The 12,710-nt window shown below is 44.7% G+C and overlaps 1 protein-coding gene across 6 annotated transcripts in view; it reads right to left on the bottom strand.

Moving 5' to 3' along the window:
- SMAD2 (SMAD family member 2) overlaps positions 1–10,088 on the bottom strand; it is a 52,219-nt gene extending 42,131 nt beyond the window's left edge. For 2 of the 6 annotated variants that reach the window (XM_074569453.1, XM_074569456.1), the window contains exons 1-2: positions 10,016–10,075; positions 9,233–9,277 (exon numbers count right to left, since the gene is read on the bottom strand). The gene's annotated coding sequence lies outside the window, so the exon portion shown is untranslated. Of the gene's footprint in view, positions 1–861; positions 1,003–9,232; positions 9,278–10,015 lie in introns of those variants that run through there. The other 4 variants (XM_074569452.1, XM_074569455.1, XM_074569454.1 and 1 more) reach the window with 2 other exon arrangements.
- Between the last annotated feature and the right edge of the window lie 2,622 nt (positions 10,089–12,710).

Raw genomic sequence — 12,710 nt, 5'->3', positions numbered from 1 at the left:
GGAGGCAGAAGTTCCAATTAACAAGGACTCAAGTTTAACATTGGTAACTTTATGCAAGTGATTCAAAATAACGTATCCTAAATCAGAGAATCATAGGATGGTTTGCGTTGGAAAGGACCTTGAAGATCATCGAATTTCAGTTCCCCGGCGATGGGCAGGGACACCTTCCACTAGACCAGGTTGCTCAAAGCCCCATCCAACCTGACTTTCAACATTTCCAACGATGGGCCATCTACAACTTCTCTGGGCAACCTGTGCCAGTGTCTCACCACCCTCATCATATAAAATTTCTTCCTTATATCCAATCTAAATCTACTATCTTTCAATTTAAAACCACTGCCCCTTGTCCTGTCAGTAGAAGCCTCGGTAAAAAGTCAAAGCATTCATTTTCACACAAGACTATAATGTGAAAAGAACTTTCATTCTTTCAGTAATATTAAATTATTACAGAATTGTCCCCACTATTTCAGGCTGCAGGTTCTGCAGGCTGCAAAAGCATTGCACTGGCACGCTGGCTGCAGCGAACACAAGAAAAATAAACTCAATATCCAACATTTTTTCAAATTAAACACTGAATAGGACACTTGGGGTACGGTTTCAGAGGGAACCAAGCCAATGTAACAGCTTCCTGCCACAGGAAGCCCAGGTCTCCTTCCTTTCTTTCCTGTGGCACCACCACTAATACCTTTCCACAGAGCATTATTCTTTAGAGAAAGCAATCCTTTATTTGGATAACCAAATAAAAACTGATCAACGGTTTGTTTTCTTTGCCGAGTTAGTTCTCTTTCAGGTTAACCAGTTGCAGTGGCTCACACACAGAACTGTAAGTACTTGATGTCAACATCATACAAAAGTACATACTCGGGCACATACTTCAATTTAGTTAATTTATTTCAGGAGTGAAAACATTAGACCCCTTATGCAGTAGAGTGAGTAGCTCCAGGGATAAAACAGGAGGCTTCCATAGCCTCTGCTGTTTTAAGAAATGCTCACACTAGGTTTCTGAAACAGAGAATGGCAGTCACTCAGAGCTTTATAAAAAAAAGACTTCAAGTTTTGAGCAAGGCCAACATTAGATGCTTCAGAGGCATACGCAAAAAATTCAGAAAGACTCACCAACCAAAAAAGATAGCCAATTTTGCTGCAAAGATCCCATTTTAAACACCAGCAATTGATGGTGTAATATCTGAACACTAAATTCAACGTTGACAGACTTAGGCAACCAAGTACCAGTATTGTTGCTTATCCACACACCAATAATTCTCCCGTTTACTGAGCTCACTGACACATAATATACGTATTTCCTGTTCTTTCGCTTCAATTTTGACACCTTTCTATGCCCCAGAATACTCCTTTGATTGTCAGCCTTATAAGACACACACACTTCAGCAGGGTCTCATTTACCATGAAGGTAAATTGCCTATTCTTCCAGGCCCTCTAAACATTCTCCATGCTTTTATCTTATTTTTCAGCTTTACAATACCCCTCGTGATGAGGTGTCCAATTTTGCACTATTCTCTCCCTTATAAGACATAACACTGATCTATATATCATTTTCTGTATGCTCTGGTACTTTGTTGTTTGTTTGGGTTTTTTTTAAACTAAGATTTGCCTTTCTGCTTCAAATGCACATTGAGCGATTTAAGTCTTGCAGCAGGGAAGAATTTAGAAACCCCATTCATTTCAGTTATTCCTTTTATTTGAACTCTCATACTATTTTGACATACTCAAGAACCAAAAAAAAAAAAAAAAAAAATCTTTCTTTTCCCATTTCCAAAAGACTGTCAGCTCAGACCTAACTAATGAGAAGTTTCCAGATATTATACTTAGTTTTAACCAGTTCCCTTAAAGATGTTTGCCCATACAGTTTCTGTAGCACAGGTTGATCTGCTACCCCTGTGAAAATTAGCTGTAAAAAAACAAAAAACAAACCCAAACCACACAAAGGAACATGCTTAAAGAGCCCTTTATTACAACGATTATTACAGCTTAGCAGCTATTTAAAAAAACCACACAACGTGCACCCCAGCTGCAGACTAAGAGTCTGGGAGGCTTAAACTTCTTCCTTCTAGCCATTGTTTTGCCATGTCAGGGATTTGCCAGGAGTATCAATAAGAATTTCATTAAGTTATTCCAGTAGCGGCCCCGGATCTTTCAAAGGCTGAGCAGAGACAATGTGACACAAGTAGGACAGGACTTCATTCAGCTTAATGTTTCAGCTGATTGCGAGGAGTACTCATAGGAGGATATTTCAGCCAGTTTAATTTATGCAAAAGTGGCACTCTGCTCCAAGCCTAGAGGAGGCACTGCAAAGTGCAAAGCTGAATTCTGAGCAATTTTGATAAACGCAAATTAGGCAAGGAAAAAGCAATAGAGAAATTAATACGAAATACCCTACTGGCTCAGTGCATCTAGCCTAGCGCTCTGTCTCCAAAGGTAGCAAAAGGATACGCTACTCAAGGAAAGCACACGAGCCTGGCTGTTTTATGTAGCCCATTTTCCTCCTAATCCTTCAGCATCTTAAACTGTTACAGCAGGAAATTAAAGGCTACATTCCTACCTGTTCCCTTTTAGGAGCCGTTTATGGACCTGTTGTCCACAAAACTCATCTAACCACTTTTTGAACCTGCCTCCACAACCTCTTGTGGCAGACAGCACCAGAGTTTAACTGCCCACTGCCTAAAGAAGTACTTTTAGCTGTTTTAATTTGACCTCTTCTTACCATCAGAAAGCAGCCCTTGTTCTACCACTGCAAGCTCCACTTAAGAACTGTTTGCATTCATCTCGTCCACAAGCCTCATGATTCTGTACACTTGAATCACGTCCCTCCCTCAAATAGAGACTATCAGCCTTTTATCACAAACAAAGTATCTGAACACAGCTCATACGGTTTGGGAAGTTCCTTTGGACAGATGCCAAGCCCTAAAAGAGCTTTACTCCTTCAATTAAATTACAAGTACTCGAAGACACTACATAAGGACTGATCTAGAGACCACAGAAAAGTTGTATCAGTCTATGGTTATCTTTTCATTTATCTCTTTGGTCATACTATCCTAAAGCTCTCAACATCTTTAATTAAAAGTACAAACCCAGAAATCTACACCGGAGGAATTTGGAGATAGGAGGCAGACAGCACGTGTCTGCAGCTGAACATCTAGCAGGAGCTCAAATAAAAATGAGGAGCCCTAATTTGTGTTGTGTTCTAACTGTATCCACCTAGACAGTCTCAGACACCATGTTTATACTAATGGGTTTAGGAGTCAGTGCTGCAGCTCATTTTTCACCAGCAAATCCCATTTCAATTCATCACCTGTAACTTTTGCCTTCAAACTGATACAGTAATATAAGGAGTTTTGATCTTTGTTCCTCGAGAACCATCCTCTCATACACTGTCACTGTTGACAGCAGCCTCTTGCTAAAAACATTCCTCTGGTCTTTTTCCTTGTTCACTTTCTTCATCTATAAAAACACATAAAATGCTTTTTCCCCAAACGCACAATCTTCACCAACGCTGCAAGAAACATTTCCACACAGCTAAAATGGCTGCAGATCAAATACGTTAAACATGTAACATCCCTTCTTCCTTGCGATATAGTTTTTGTGATTTCCTTGTAGCTTACAGCCAACCACCTCTAAAAACTAAGTATTCATTTACGGCCTTTGCTTTTCAGGACTTTAAATGTGCTTTGCCATCGCTTACTCTTTGCGCTGCCTCTCCCTGGATCACTGCCTTCTACTGAGGCCCAACGTCACAACCTCAAGAACATCAAATCTGATCATTTACCTTCCTGTGTACCACTCCCACTACAACACACCAACATCTTCGGACTCTGTGAGTAACCACAGGGAGATTTTCGAGACCCCTTTCTGAGCTCAACTATAGTTGAACTACTGGCATCAAGGCAGCAGTGAGATACAGAGCTGAAAACTTCCGCTGTTTTATCCCTTTCCACATTCCCTGGATTGTGCCTTAAAACTGCAGCTTTGAACACTCGAGGAGTATACTCACTCTTTTTACCAGAGAGGTACAAGTGTTGCTTTGGATTGCTGGAACATAGTGAGCACGTGTTGTTATTCCCAACAGATTAATACTGGAAAATTTACAAATTGCCTAATTTTGGTGGTATTTGTTTCATCTCTGCCCCCATAGTGTATCTCTGCCTCTTGATGCACACATGTTTCTATAGTTGGTCAAACAGTGTCATAGTTGGCAACTTTTGAAGTCCCAGTTTGAGTCATGTCTGCTATTATTCCATTCTACTGTGGTTCTCTGGAACAAGTATTAAATATTAAGCCCATGATCCCAGCAATAACTAAGCATAAAAGATGAAGAAAACCTTAAGGGCATCATGCTAGCAGACTAAAATCTTCAAGGGAAATTTTCCTTTCCTGAGTGTCTGGAACATACTATAAACACACTGGTGCTACCAAAAATATCAAGTGATTTCTGGCTAATTTATTCTAAAGCCTTATGCAACATATTTCATATCAGTCTGCTTATTCATCTTAAACTTGAAATAAAGAAATCTGATCTCTCCTGCTTTTACTAGAAGTATTCTGGCTTAGAGGAATTTCATTTCCAAGAGCTCTTCTGGAATAAAGAGGACAGAAGTTAAGCTCCCGAGGAAAGAAGATCGAGGAAAATAATTTGTGGCATCTGAGAGACAATCTACAAGTTCATTTCCTCCCTATATTTTAAGTCTCATTTTTGTGATTATCTTTTTTTTAAAAAAGGTGCTTTTTTTTTCATTAATCCCGGAATTTAGACAAGATTCTGTATCAATTTCACCAAGGGCGCAATGTTTCACATCTTTTAGAAGAGGAGGGAATATCCACCCTCTCCCTCCGCATGCATCCCTGTAATATTAGTGGCTTCAGAATAAAGTAACATTAATTGAAGCACAGTCTATTTAAGGCAGTATCAAGACTGTTAGGCTAAACAATATTGAGACTTGAAGTTTAAAAAGGCATAGCTTATGCAGTACCGCATATGTCTCCCATATTTACCCAAAGTCATTAAGACTCACAGAAATGATAAAACAAGTATTTCATCTTTCATTGAACAGAAGCAAAACAAAACTAATTTATGATCTGCTTCTGGATCCTTTAGGCTGTGTTATTCCAAACAGCAAGGAGACAGTTTATTCTCAGCGGAATCTGAGAAAGTTCTCCCCTGTATTAATGAGCTCAACTCGCAGGAAGCCTGAATTGCGTATGAAGTTCAAACTAAAATCAAAGCCAGTCTTTTCCCTTTCAGATAGAATAAGCTCTAGTCAACGCACTCAGTGGAACAGACAAGACAAGACATTTCACTTCTTCTATTGCACCCACAAGCCCTCCAAAAACTGCCATTTCAGATTCCAGAAGGACCAATTCATTCTTCTTCCCCTACAAACACGTATTAAAGATGCCCAGTTTTGACATAACTGGCGAGGCTCAAACCTACTGCCACATACATACTTTTCTGAAGAACACGAGAAATTCAGATGGCGCCCACCCTTCTTTCCTCACATTCAGGTCAGAGTAGGACAGCTTTGAGTACTCCCTCACTGTTTTTGGGGTGCCTGGATTTTTTTTGTTTTGGGGAAGGTGGGGGTGGAGAGCTGGGGGAAGGGGAATCCAGCCCTGCTGAGCAACATCCTCAGATCCACCCCCCAGTTCAGCTTTCCAGCCAATTAGGCCAGCAGTGGGGAGTGGCTCTGAAGAGCTCCCTCCCAGGGGGCTCCATCTGGCCAGATCGCAGGCCAAAGCTCCGAGAAGTAAAGCCAAGGTCCCCGTTCAGCTTTGATACCAGCCGATGAAGTTCAAGGCAGGCTACTTCTGATCTGGGAGGGCTGGAGCAGAGAAAATTCTTCCTCCGAGTCAGCTTTAGAATGAGGATTTTGTAACCTGCCTATATACAGAATCAATTTACACATTAATATTTATTATGCCAGTATTGCAATGCATCTTGAAACTCTGCATAACTGTATTATCTTTATATAGCTCATTGAAAACAGAATTACCCACCTACTTTGAAAGTAGACTTTCTTCCTCTCACTCATTTCGTGAAGTTTGATTATGAATCAAATGAGAAAACTCATGTTTCTCATACACTGAGCTAAACTAAGCACGATCATGATGCTATGAAAGCTTCAGAAGCTCAATGCTTCTTCTGTTACTAAGGATTACTGCAAATTACAGACAAATGTAATAATGAAAAGCTATATTGCTATTAGAAAATTAGCACACTGTATTAACACATGCATTCATAGTATGCTAAAACTGCACGCAACTGGAGACACGAGAAAGAGGAGAGGTTAATTTTACTGACCTCTGATTAAACTACTAATAGGACTGATGTATTTTAGCAACTCTCCTAAAATTACAAGAGAGGAAAATTACCACAACCTGCAGTCAGCCAATCCACCTGTCTCTGAAGAGCAGCAAACTTCTACTACTTAGTATTAACAACAACCTCACAGTATTTCTCCTTAAAACTAAAAGGCCTTAATAGCCCTGCAAAAGCACAGAATAAGCACTCCAAACCAAAGCAGTTTAAACTCTTCTCACCTCATTTGTTTTGACTAACAATTTTCCAGGTGTAACAGGCAAGTGTTTCATTATTTCAGAAAATAAATACTCCTGGGCTGAACCGGACGAGAATATTCACAGAACTGATTATCAGGTACCCAAGTACCTGTTTCACTTTTTAACTGTATAACTTAGCAGCTTCTCCACTTTGTTAAACCATAAATAGTTGCATTTAACAAATAGTTAATGCAAGTTCGCTTTCAAAACAGCTCTAATGCAAGTGTTCTTCGAACAGGCCAGCCGTCCACTCCCTTGATAAGCAGAGTTCGCTCTGCACCAAAGAGCGTCTTATGCTAAGCTCATGTTGTTCCAGCGTAATTAAATCAAGCTTCAGCCCAGACTAAACTGATAGGAGACCCAGGAGCTGCTCTCTCACAGTCTCTTCTTGGTCTTACTTCACACTATGGCTGTCAAACACATATAATCATAATAAAATGTCATCTGGAATGAAGCCTTACAGTTTGCAACACAGTTTCTCTAGTGGAAGTGGAGAGCAATGTTTAGGAAGGTTTTCTGCAGTAGCCAATTTCTTCTAGCCCAGAGAGTATTGAACACAGGGCTGCCTGTACTCTCCATTCCATTACAAAAAAACTAATCCCATCGCATGACCTGCAGCAATTCAGTTTAACAAATCAACAATTACAAATATTTTGGCAAAGTAAGCTTAGGCATTGTTTGCCTCTCGGCACAGTTCACAACCAGTTTGTGGCTTTATGATAAAAGTCATTAAATCCAATCTGAAAAGCAGAATTTACAGCTCACTTAGCAAGTCAGGCCCATAAATGGATGCTTTCAATTACAGGGCATTTACATGCACAATCATTAAGGCAGCGTTGAATACATTTGAAAACTCTAGAATACTTTTTATAATAATTAAAACTTTGCGTACTGTTCTTTATACAAACAAAACTTAGGAATTCTCTTCAGTCTCAAGCAGAGCTCACACTCATTGTTATCCAGAACCTACTACAAAGCCTGTTCTCCCAGTACTTTTGTGGGAAAGGGATTAGAGAGATGGAAACAAGTTCTGTTTTTTAAAGCTGCTCTCAGTAGCAGAGATTTTTTTTTTTTGGAGCTCCAATAAACTCAATTATATCAACTGGTGCTCAACACTTCTGAAAGATCAAGTGGAACAGGAAGATGGAGGAGGACCCAGGAGGGCCTTTCATTTGGAGATTCACTGTGTAATTCAAGCTGATTTGATTTCGTTCGTGAATCTAGCTTCTGGGTGGAGGAAAAGGAGATCAGTTAAGGAACCAATTTTTTTAACTTCATTTTTTGAATTGTGTTCTCCTTTTTAACACCAAACAGAACCTCAGGAAAGTTGACAAATTATTGTCCAAAATTGTATTACACACACACACAGCTTCTTCCACAAAGAAAAATGGATCTTCAAACAATTTTGTTTCTGTGACTGTCAGTGTAGTCTGAGTCTACCCCACACAACTGTAGAACAACAATCAAATACCAGCTTACTCTACTAAACAGCCCAATATATTGTTAAATATGTGCTTAGATCCATCTTTGAGTTAAGTTTAAACCAACTTAAGTGAGATCCTCCCCTTCCTCTTTTTAAAGGCATTTGTAACTACTGCTATCTTTCATCATGATAGTGCTAAACAAATGGGGGGGGAAGGGACTTCAAAAACCCCCCCTTCTATTTATATCGTCATTCCCCTCTAATTCACTACAGTTTGTAAACGCTAAAGTTTTAAAGCTACGCCTCAGAACAAACACACACACATCCCAAAAAAAAAAAATCTATTCATGCACCACGCAAGCTCCAACATTGCGATAAAGCATAAGAAAGTCTAAACAGCAACCTTGTTCTGCTAATAGAAGCCTTAACAACAAGAGAGTTGTTTTTTTTTTCCAGGCTGGAGAACAGAGCAAAGACTAATCAGTCTCTCACTACAGAGTCCAGCCCCCACAGAAATAATGTCATGAATCAGTTTGGAAGTACAGCTCTCCAGGCTAAGAGAGGAACACTTAAGAACAGACAAACCTGCTGTTATGTGCGGTCTCCTAATAAGCTGTCATTATAAACTTCTTGCTACAGATGGAATCTGACTCGTTTATAACCAGGAACGGTGATAACAGGAGCTCTACACACAACATACACAGGTTGCAGAATTCACTAGCAGCATTTTCAGAAACAGTTGTTTGGTAAACACAATGAGCAAAACTTTTTCTTAATGCTATCCGCTTGTTTGTAAAGTATTTGAAAAGAGCACAACACACAGGCATTGTTTGTTTTGTTAGTCAAAAACTGTAACGGACAACCAAAAAGACATGAGACTAGGCTGCAGCCTGAATCCCAGCTGTTCAATTCAACAGCTCTCCAAGACTATCACAAGGGCTCTTTACCCACCCACTTTTTTTTTCCCTTCTTTTATTTCCCCAGAGTGAAGACTAAAAGACCATACTGTGTCACACTTTTTCTCTTCCCCTCCACTCCCCACAAAAAATTACAAATAGGAACTCTACAACTCTGCAGTAACACCAGTTACTGCCATTTATCACAACACAATTTCTCCGATGTGCTTACCTAGGTAGACGAAACACTTAAAAGACTATGCTTGTTTGTATCTTACATCTTACAATGCCTAGACAGCTACAGCATTAAAACAAATGATGCGAACAGAAACACTCATCTCACATGTACGTGTATCATGGAGCCACTGTGTATTTCACATCCAAGGCTCTGGATTAGGAGAGGAACAGAAAAAAGGGCACTGGCTGAAGTGAAGTCTGCAAACCTAAATGCTTCATAGAATGGTCTGGGTTGGAAGGGACTTTCAAGACCACCCAGTTCCAGCCCCCTGCCACGGGAGGGACACCTCGCGCTAGACCAGGTGGCTCAAAGCCCCATCCAGCCTGGCCTTGAACCCCTCCAGGGATGGGGAACTGCTTTGCAACTTGCTCCTAACTTTCTCCACCACCCCGGCACAGAGTTTCGCACACCTGATCTCTGCAAGAAAAAAAGACCGGGCAGAGAGGGATGGGGCCGAGGAAGGAGAAGCAGAACTTTATTCCCCCTCCCCTCACACCCCCCACCTCAGACACACACAGGGAGGCACAAGCCAGCCCTTCCCACACTCCACCGCCCCGCCTTGGGGGGGGCTATTCCGACGTGTGGGCGACGGAGGGGTGACAGCGACCTTTCCCCTCCCTCACCTTCCCCTCACGGAGACTGGGCGAGCGGCCTTCCCAACCCCCGGCCCGCCGCCGGGGCCCTCATCGCCGGCAGCGTCCCACCACAACAAAGGGGGAGGAGGGCGTGGGGAGGCGCCCCCGCCACCAGGCCCGGCCCCGTGTCCCCCCCCACACGGCCCGGCGGGGCACCCCCTTCCCGCCGAGCGGCCGCCCGGTTCCCCCCTCCCCCGGCCCCGCTGCCCCGCGGCGCGGCCGGGCCGCCCGCCGAAACCGCCCCGGGACCAACCTCTTCCTCGGCGAGCTGCGCGGCCGCCCTCCTCCCTCAGCGCTGCCTTCCCCCCTGCGCGCCCGCCCTCCCCGCACCCATTGGCTGCCGCCGCCCCCCGCCCCCGCCGGTGGGAGGAGGGGGGCATCTCATTGGCTGCGTCGCCCGTCAGTTGAGAGGGATCGAACGAGGATTGGGCGGTGGGCGCTGCGGCCCGGCCCCAGCCGCCGATTGGCGGATCGAGCCGCCAATCGGATGCCGGCGGCGGAAAAAAAAAATAAAAAATAAGGCGAGGGACGCGCGGCGGAGGGTGGGCGGGGCTGCGTGCCGCGCGCGGCGGGGGCGGGGAGGCGCCGCTCATTGGCAGCGTCGGCTGTCACTCCTCGCCCCAGGCGCCCGCTGGGGGCGGTTGATCGGGGAAGGCGAATTGGAGCGGGGGTTTGGGTGAGCCGTAGGCGCGCAGCCGCACTGGCGGCGTGGGCGCGCAGCGAGACCGGCGTCCCGTAACCTTCCGCGCCGGGTGCGGGTGGGAGCTGAGAAAAAGTAGTGCGCTCCTTCCCGCCAGAAATTCCCTCAGGAACCGGCTGCCCTCAAACGGCCAGCAAAGCCGTAATTCAGTGGAAGTTTAAATGCTGTTTGGACACGGGAGGGTGAAAGCTCTCCTCTTAGAGGGGTGGTGTGAAGGGGGAGCCATAGCGGCCCTTCAGGGGCACGACGCCCCTCGGTCCCCATAGTCACGGCACGGGGGTGGCACAGCCCTGCTCACTGGCCCCTCTGCTCATCCCCAAACAGATTTAAACTGCCTGAGGCCTCGTCTCCTGCCATCGCGTACAGCTTCAGGCCGTGGGACTGGCTGCCATCCCACCGTCCCCTCAGGTGTGACTCCGAGACAAAGCCTCCCTGAAGCCCGCAACAGCCTTGGGGCTGCCGGTGGCCCCTCAAGGCACCAGAGTGGCCCCCCCTTATCGTCACTGCCTCTTAAAAGAGTGGTTTTCCCCTCATGTTGTTTTTTGGTTTGTTTTTTGGTTTTGTTTCTTTTAGCCACTGCCTTCGGTAGACTCTTCACAGCTTTAACCACCTGTGGTGTGGTAATGATGTAATATAACTGAATTCCTGCGCTTAAGCAAATGCCTGGGCTCACCACAGGTAAATTAGAGCCTGTTGCCTGCCACTGTGTGACTGGGGAACCATCAGCGTGCGAAACCCATCGCTACTTTGTCTGTGGAGATCCTCGAGGTGATACCCGGCAGGTTCCCCGAAGCATGAGTGGGAAGCCGCAAGATGGGAGTTTAATGGGTTGGGTTTTTTTGGGGTGAAAAGGTCTGTTCCCGCTTTGCTGGAAGTCTGTCGGAGATGCTCTGGCGTTTTTTGCTTCCACTTTTTGATACTTTTCCTTATTCCATCCCCGTATATCTCAAACGCGGGCCACTTCTCTTATACCCGAGGTCCCATCTCCCCAGCGTGACAACTTGCTTTCCGGAGACACACTCCTCTTCCAGACTGAAACGCCGGTTTCTGCGCTCGGTGACGTCGGTGTTGTGATTCAGCGGCTTGGGCACGTATCCCATCTCAACAGGCTCGGTATTCTCAGGAGCCAGGTGAGGCACCTCTCCCATCATTTCGCCCTTCTGACGGAATGATAGATGTGGACTCGCAGAAATCTCCCTCTTGCCTCGTCTGTCCTTGGATTTTCCCAGCTTGAAGCAGACATGCAGCTTATTCGGTTATTTTTTTATATTTTTTTTCCCCCAATTCCATCAATTTGAGATTGAAGCCGGTCACAAAATAAACACTAATGCAAAACGGAGAAGATACCCGCTGCAGACAATGCAGAGCTGCTAACAGATTACCATCATGTTTTTGAAAGATAAGGAGGTGTTCCAGGCATGTTGTACCTGGAAACAGACACAGGCTATTCAGCCAGCGCAGCACTTGCTTTATGGAGGTTTCACCGCATTCAGGGAGATTTTTATTTTTTTCTATGAACAGCGAGTTAATTAAGCTCAGTTCTTCTATGGATTGGTGTCAGACATTCCCCTCACCTTCACCTGCAATAAATCCACAGCCCCCTCTCCTCTTCTATCCCCGAGGCTGACTCCTGATATATCCAAAGCTCCCTTCTATGTCCCCAGTCTACTTTTATTGGCTTGCCGTCTGGGCACGGAGCAGCACATGCTATGGCTGGTTCAGGGCTATGCGTGTGCTGGCTGGCCAGCTGCCCACTGATGCTCTGCTGCCAAGGAAGCCAAACAGTGCTGATAAGGGCTGAGCTTTCGCTGCCTTTCTCCCCGGCGGAGCACTAACAAGGTTTTTCTTTTCTAATACAGCCGTTGTTTGCCGTGAAACTTGACAGACCTTGGATTTCCAAAAGCTCTGCGTCTCTGTTAGGTTTGGTTGAAAAAGGTCAGAAGGTCTACAAGCTGATACTGGCGGACTCTGACAAAAAACCCTAATATTTGCATAAACCTCCTTTGTTTAGGAGAGGAAATGGCAAGCGGCAGGAGAAATAAAGCAAATGGAAGAAGGTGGCGTCGGGGCTGGAAATCACAGAGCCCAGAAGTTACCTGAGAAGCGTGGTTACCGTGGAGAAAGCAGGCGAGATGTGCTTCTGCAACTTAAACGCCGCTCCAGAAAGGGCTCCCAGCCACAAACCTGCAACTGCAGAAATAGTACCTGGCTTGGTAAAAACAAAGGAACAGCAAAACTCAATCCCTGA

This window comes from Larus michahellis, chromosome Z, assembly GCF_964199755.1.
Source record: "Larus michahellis chromosome Z, bLarMic1.1, whole genome shotgun sequence".
Taxonomy (NCBI): Eukaryota; Metazoa; Chordata; class Aves; order Charadriiformes; family Laridae; genus Larus; species Larus michahellis.
This window is presented reverse-complemented; position numbering and strand designations above follow the sequence as displayed.